We start from the raw sequence: 8,213 nt of genomic DNA on the forward strand, positions 1-8,213 counted from the left end.
ATGGCTTGAAAGTTCTTGAAGCAGAATCATGACACGAAAACAATTTCAAGTAAGATTTCCACTCGAAATAAGATTGTTATAGTTATAGAAATTGAATTAAAGTTTGAATATGATTATTACCTTGTATTAGAAATATAACCTACTGTAAGTAACAAAGGTTTCTTGATCTTGGATGATTACTTGGAATGGATTTAGAAAACTTGGAAGTAAACTTGCAATCTTGGAAGTATTCTTGATTTTATGAAACTAGAACTTTTGGAATTTATGAAGAACACTTAGAACTTGAAGATAGAACTTGAGAGAGATCAATTAGATGAAGAAAATTGAAGAATGAAAGTGTTTGTAGGTGTTTTTGGTCGTTGGTGTATGGATTAGATATAAAGGATATGTAATTTTGTTTTCATGTAAATAAGTCATGAATGATTACTCATATTTTTGTAATTTTATGAGATATTTCATGCTAGTTGCCAAATGATGGTTCCCACATGTGTTAGGTGACTCACATGTGCTGCTAAGAGCTGATCATTGGAGTGTATATACCAATAGTACATACATCTAAAAGCTGTGTATTGTACGAGTACGAATACGGGTGCATACGAGTAGAATTGTTGATGAAACTGAACGAGGATGTAATTGTAAGCATTTTTGTTAAGTAGAAGTATTTTGATAAGTGTCTTGAAGTCTTTCAAAAGTGTATGAATACATATTAAAACACTACATGTATATACATTTTAACTGAGTCGTTAAGTCATCGTTAGTCGTTACATGTAAATGTTGTTTTGAAACCTTTAGGTTAACGATCTTGTTGAATGTTTTTAACCCATTGTTTATTATAACAAATGAGATGTTAAATTGTTATATTATCATGATATTATGATATATAATGTATCTTAGTATGATATATATACAATTAAATGCCGTTACAACGATAATCGTTACATATATGTCTCGTTTCGAAATCATTAAGTTAGTAGTCTTATTTTTACATATGTATTTCATTGTTAATACACTTAATAATATATTTACTTATCATTTAACATAATTAACCAAGTGTATCAATATCTTAATATGATTCATATGTACCTAGTAAGACGTTGTTATAACGATAATCGTTATATATATCGTTTTCGAGTTTCTTAAATTAATAGTCTCATTTTTATGTATATAACTCATTATTAAAATACCTAATGAGATACATACTTATAATAAAATCATGTTAACTATATATATAACCATATATATGTCATCGTATAGTTTTTACAAGTTTTAACGTTCGTGAATCACCGGTCAACTTGGGTGGTCAATTGTCTATATGAAACCTATTTCAATTAATCAAGTCTTAACAAGTTTGATTACTTAACATGTTGGAAACACTTAATCATGTAAATAACAATTTCATTTAATATATATATAAACATGGAAAAGTTCGGGTCACTACAGTACCTACCCATTAAATAAATTTCGTCCCGAAATTTTAAGCAGTTGGAGGTGTTGACGTATCTTCTGGAAATAAATGCGGGTATTTCTTCTTCATATGATCTTCACGCTCCCAGGTGAACTCGGGTCCTCTACGAGCATTCCATCGAACCTTAACAATCGGTATCTTGTTTTGTTTAAGTCTCTTAACCTCACGATCCATTATTTCGACGGGTTCTTCAATGAATTGAAGTTTTTCATTGATTTGGATTTCGTCCAATGGAATAGTGAGATCTTCTTTAGCAAAACATTTCTTCAAATTTGAGACGTGGAAAGTGTTATGTACAGCCGCGAGTTGTTGAGGTAGCTCCAGTTGGTAAGCTACTGGTCCGACACGATCTATAATCTTGAATGGTCCAATGTACCTTGGATTTAGTTTCCCCCGTTTACCAAATCGAACAACGACTTTCCAAGGTGAAACCTTAAGCATGACCATTTCTCCAATTTCAAACTCTATATCTTTTCTTTTACTGTCCGCGTAGCTCTTTTGTCGACTCTGGGCGGTTTTCAATCTTTGTTGAATTTGGTTAATTTTCTCGGTAGTTTCTTGTATTATCTCTGGACCCGTAATCTGTCTATCCCCCACTTCACTCTAACAAATCGGAGACCTGCACTTTCTACCATAAAGTGCTTCAAACGGCGCCATCTTAATGCTTGAATGGTAGCTGTTATTGTAGGAAAATTCTGCTAACGGTAGATGTCGATCCCAACTGTTTCTGAAATCAATAACACATGCTCGTAGCATGTCTTCAAGCGTTTGTATCGTCCTTTCGCTCTGTCCATCAGTTTGTGGATGATAGGCAGTACTCATGTCTAGACGAGTTCCTAATGCTTGCTGTAATGTCTGCCAGAATCTTGAAATAAATCTGCCATCCCTATCAGAGATAATAGAGATTGGTATTCCATGTCTGGAGATGACTTCCTTCAAATATAGTCATGCTAACTTCTCCATCTTGTCATCTTCTCTTATTGGCAGGAAGTGTGCTGATTTGGTGAGACGATCAACTATTACCTAAATAGTATCAAAACCACTTGCAGTCCTTGGCAATTTAGTGATGAAATCCATGGTAATATTTTCCCATTTCCATTCCGGGATTTCGGGTTATTGAAGTAGACCTGATGGTTTATGATGCTCAGCTTTGACCTTAGAACACGTCAAACATTCTCCTACGTATTTAGCAACATCAGCTTTCATACCCGGCCACCAAAAATGTTTCTTGAGATCCTTGTACATCTTCCTCGTTCCAGGATGTATTGAGTATCTGGTTTTATGAGCTTCTCTAAGTACCATTTCTCTCATATCTCCAAATTTTGGTACCCAAATCCTTTCAGCCCTATACCGGGTTCCGTCTTCCCGAATATTAAGATGCTTCTCCGATCCTTTGGGTATTTCATCCTTTAAATTTCCCTCTTTTAAAACTCCTTGTTGCGCCTCCTTTATTTGAGTAGTAAGGTTATTATGAATCATTATATTCATAGATTTTACTCGAATGGGTTCTCTATCCTTCCTGCTCAAGGCATCGGCTACCACATTTGCCTTAGCCGGGTGGTAACGAATCTCAAAGTCGTAATCATTCAACAATTCAATCCACCTACGCTGCCTCATATTCAGTTATTTCTGATTAAATATGTGTTGAAGACTTTTGTGGTTGGTATATATAATACTTTTGACCCCATATAAGTAGTGCCTCCAAGTCTTTAATGCAAAAACAACCGCGCCTAATTCCAAATCATGCATCGTATAATTTTGTTCGAGAATCTTCAATTGTCTAGACGCATAAGCAATCACCTTCATTCGTTGCATTAATACACAACCGAGACCTTACTTTGATGCGTCACAATAAATCACAAAATCATCATTCCCTTCAGGCAATGACAATATAGGTGCCGTAGTTAGCTTTTTCTTCAATAACTGGAACGCTTTCTCTTGTTCATCATTCCATTCAAATTTCTTCCCTTTAAGCATTAATGCAGTCAAGGGTTTTGCTATTCTGGAAAAGTCTTGGATGAACCTTCTGTAGTAACCAGCTAGTCCTAAAAACTGGCGTATGTGTTTCGGAGTTTTCGGGGTTTCCCACTTTTCAACAGTTTCTATCTTTGCCGGATCCACCTTAATACCTTCTTTGTTCACTATGTGACCGAGGAATTAAACTTCTTCCAACCAAAATGCACACTTTGAAAACTTAGCGTACAATTCTTCCTTCCTCAATACTTCTAACACCTTTCTCAAACGTTCACCGTGTTCTTGGTCATTCTTTGAGTAAATAAGTATGTCATTAATGAAAACAATGACAAACTTGTCAAGGTATGGTCCACACACTCGGTTCATAAGGTCCATGAACACAGCTGGTGCATTAGTTAAACCAAACGGCATGACCATAAACTTGTAATGACCGTAACGTGTTCTGAAAGCAGTCTTTGGAATATCATCTTCTTTCACCCGCATTTGATGATACCCGGAACGTAAGTCAATCTTTGAATAAACAGACGAGCCTTGTAGTTGATCAAATAAGTCGTCGATTCTCGGTAGTGGGTAGCGGTTCTTGATGGTAAGTTTGTTCAACTCTCGGTAGTCGATACACAACCTGAATGTACCATCTTTCTTCTTAACAAACAAAACAGGAGCTCCCCACGGTGATGTGCTTGGTCGAATGAAACCACGCTCTAAAAGTTCTTGTAATTGGCTTTGCAGTTCTTTCATCTCGCTGGGTGCGAGTCTGTAAGGAGCACGAGCTATTGGTGCAGCTCCTGGTACAAGATCTATTTGAAATTCAACGGATCAATGTGGGGGTAATCCCGGTAATTCTTTCGGAAATACATCGGGAAATTCTTTTGCAACAGGAACATTATTGATGCTCTTTTCTTCAGTTTGTACTTTCTCGACGTGTGCTAGAACAGCATAGCAACCTTTTTTTATTAGTTTTTGTGCCTTCAAATTACTAATAAGATGTAGCTTCGTGTTGCCCTTTTCTCCGTACACCATTAAAGGTTTTCCTTCTTCTCGTATAATGCGAATTGTATTTTTATAACAAACGATCTCTGCTTTCACTTCTTTCAACCAGTCCATACCGATTATCACATCAAAACTCCCTAACTCTACTGGTATCAAATCAATCTTAAATGTTTCGCTAACCAGTTTAATTTCTCGATTCCGACATATATTATCTGCTGAAATTAATTTACCATTTGCTAATTCGAGTAAAAATTTACTATCCAAAGGCGTCAATGGACAACTTAATTTAGCACAAAAATCTCTACTCATATAGCTTCTATCCGCACCCGAATCAAATAAAACGTAAGCAGATTTATTGTCAATAAGAAACGTACCCGTAACAAGCTCTGGGTCTTCCTGTGCCTCTACCGCATTAATATTGAAAACTCTTCCGCGGCCTTGTCCATTCGTGTTCTCCTGGTTCGGGCAATTTCTAATAATGTGGCCCGGTTTTCCACATTTATAACAAACTACATTGGCATAACTTGCTCCGACACTACTTGCTCCGCCATTACTCTTTCCGACACCATTTGTTCCTTTCGTTCTATTAACCCCTGGTCCGTATACCTCACACTTCGCCGCGCTATGACCATTTCTTTTACACTTGTAGCAAAATTTGATGCAGAACCCCGAGTGATACTTTTCACACCTTTGGCATAGCTGCTTCTGATTGTTGTTGTTGTTGCGGTTATTATTGTTGTTGGGATGATTGTTGTAGTTGCTGTTGTTGTTGTTGTTGTTGTTGTTGTTGTTGTTGTTGTTGTTGGGCCATTTGTTGTAGTTGCGATTGATGTTGCGATTGTTGGGATAATTGTTGCGATTATTGTTGTAATTGCTGTTGTTGTTGTATTGGTGATTCTTATCACCGTTTTCCTCCCACTTTCTTTTGACTTGCTTCACATTGGCCTCTTCAGCAGTCTGTTCTTTAATTCTTTCTTCAATCTGGTTCAATAGTTTGTGAGCCATTCTACATGCCTGTTGTATGGAGGCGGGCTTGTGTGAACTTATATCTTCTTGGATTCTTTCCGGTAATCCTTTCACAAACGCGTCGATCTTTTCTTCCTCATCTTCGAACGCTCCCGGACACAATAGGCACAATTCTGTGAATCGTCTTTCGTACGTGGTAATATCAAATCCTTGGGTTCGTAACCCTCTAAGTTCTGTCTTGAGCGTATTGACCTCGGTTCTGGGACGGTACTTCTCGTTCATCAAGTGCTTGAATGCTGCCCACGGTAGTGCGTACGCATCTTCTTGTCCCACTTGCTCTAGATAGGTATTCCACCATGTTAACGCAGAACCTGTGAAGGTATGCGTAGCGTACTTCACTTTGTCCTCTTCAGTACACTTACTTATGGCAAACACCGATTCGACCTTCTCGGTCCACCGTTTCAATCCGATCGGTCCTTCGGTTCCATCAAATTCCAAAGGTTTGCAGGCAGTGAATTCTTTGTAGGTGCATCCTACACGATTTCCTGTACTGCTAGATCCAAGGTTATTGTTGGTATGTAGCGCAGCCTGTACTGCGGCTATGTTTGAAGCTAGAAAAGTACGGAATTCCTCTTCATTCATATTCACGGTGTGTCGAGTAGTCGGTGCCATTTCCTTCAAAATAGTCAAATGGAACAAGTTAATCATACAGAATATTAAGAGTAGTTAATAGTATTTTGTAGCATAATATGAACTCATTTATAAAAGCTTTTTCTTCATATTAGCGTTTTATAAGTTTAAATTCGGGTAGTACCTACCCGTTAAGTTCATACTTAGTAGCTAATATACAATTCAACTACTACAATTCTATATGAAAAACTGATTATAATAATATTTCGCGTTCAAACTTTTACACAATATTTTACAAACTTACAATAGCGCTTATTTTAAATATAGCATGAAATATAGCACACAATAAATTTGATACAAGATGGTTGTGAAGATAATTCTAGCTAGTACACAAGTAGTTCAGCAAAGGCAATAAAGACACGTAATTCATACGTCCAGAAACAAATCATGCATTCTGGTTTTACTAGGACTACTTCCCATCCTTGGTCTTGTGGAACATAACCGTTATGTCCAGTGATAAGACAGCGTGTTGTAACGTCGTCAAAGGGACGAGGGTTATGTAATGTCCAACAGTCCCGTAACAATCTAAAAACCTCATTTCTTACCCCAATTACCGACTCCGTTACTTGTAGGAACGTTTTGTTTAATAGTTGTAGCCCGATGTTCTTGTTCTCACTTTGGTGAGAAGCGAACATTACTAACCTGTAAGCATAGCATGCTTCTTTATGTTGCATGTTAGCCGCTTTTTCTAAATCATGAAGTCCTATATTCGGATACATTGAGTCAAAATAATTTCTTAACCCATTGCGTAAAATAGCATTTGGGTTCCCCGCAATATATACGTCAAAGTAAACACATCGTAACTTATGGGTTTCCCAATGTGATATCCCCCATCTTTCAAATGAAAGTCTCTTATAAACCAAGACATTCTTGGAATGTTCTTCGAATGTATTACAAACTGATTTCGCCTGAAATAGTTGTGCCGAGGAATTTTGACCGACTCTAGACAAGATTTCATCAATCATGTCTCCGGGTAGGTCTCTTAAAATATTGGGTTGCCTATCCATTTTGTGTTTTTAAACTGTAAAATAGACAAGAGTTAGATTAAAAAAAATACTTATTAATAAAAGCAATTTTTACATATATCATAAAGCATAAGCACACTATATTACATATATTACACCACACGAATACAACTATCTTATTCCGACTTGCTTGTTTCTTCTTCTTCGGTTTTGGTTCGTTTTGCCAAGTTTCTAGGGATATATGATGTTCCTCTAATACGAGCCGTCGTTTTCCACATTGGTTTAGAAAAACTTGGTGGTTTAGAGGTTCCCGGGTCATTGTTACAACCTAAGGACTTCGGGGGTTGACGATACATATAAAGTTCATCGGGGTTGGAATTAGATTTCTCTATTTTTATGCCCTTTCCCTTATTATTTTATTTTTCCTTTTTAAATTCAGTTGGGTAATTTCTATAACATCATCGGAATTCTCGTCGGAATCCGATTCATCAGAGAATTGGTAATCCTCCCAATATTTTGCTTCCTTGGCGGAAACACCATTGACCATAATTAACCTTGGTCGGTTGGTTGAGGATTTTCTTTTACTTAACCATTTTATTATTTCCCCCACCGGTTCTATTTCCTCCTCCGGTTCCTCCTCTTCCGGTTCTGATTCTTCTTCTGGTTCCGCCTCTTCTTCCGCTTCCTCTTCGGGAACTTGTGAATCAGTCCACGAATCATTCCAATTTACATTTGACTCTTCATTATTATTAGGTGAGTCAATGGGACTTGTTCTAGAGGTAGACATCTATCACATAATATCAAACGCGTTAAGAGATTAATATATCACATAATATTCACATGTTAAAAATATATAGTTTCCAACAAAATTTGTTAAGCAATCATTTTTCAAGTAAACACGGTCGAAGTCCAGACTCACTAATAGATCCTAACAAACTTGATAAGACACACTAATGAAAAATTCTGGTTCTCTAAGACCAACGCTCGGATACCAACTGAAATGTCCCGTTCTTATTGATTAAAAACGTTCCATATTAATTGATTTCGTTGCGAGGTTTTGACCTCTATATGAGACGTTTTTCAAAGATTGCATTCATTTTTAAAACAAACCATAACCTTTATTTCATAAATAAAGGTTTAAAAAGCTTTACGTAGATTATCAA

Source organism: Rutidosis leptorrhynchoides, chromosome 5 (assembly GCF_046630445.1).
Source record: "Rutidosis leptorrhynchoides isolate AG116_Rl617_1_P2 chromosome 5, CSIRO_AGI_Rlap_v1, whole genome shotgun sequence".
Taxonomy (NCBI): domain Eukaryota; kingdom Viridiplantae; phylum Streptophyta; class Magnoliopsida; order Asterales; family Asteraceae; genus Rutidosis; species Rutidosis leptorrhynchoides.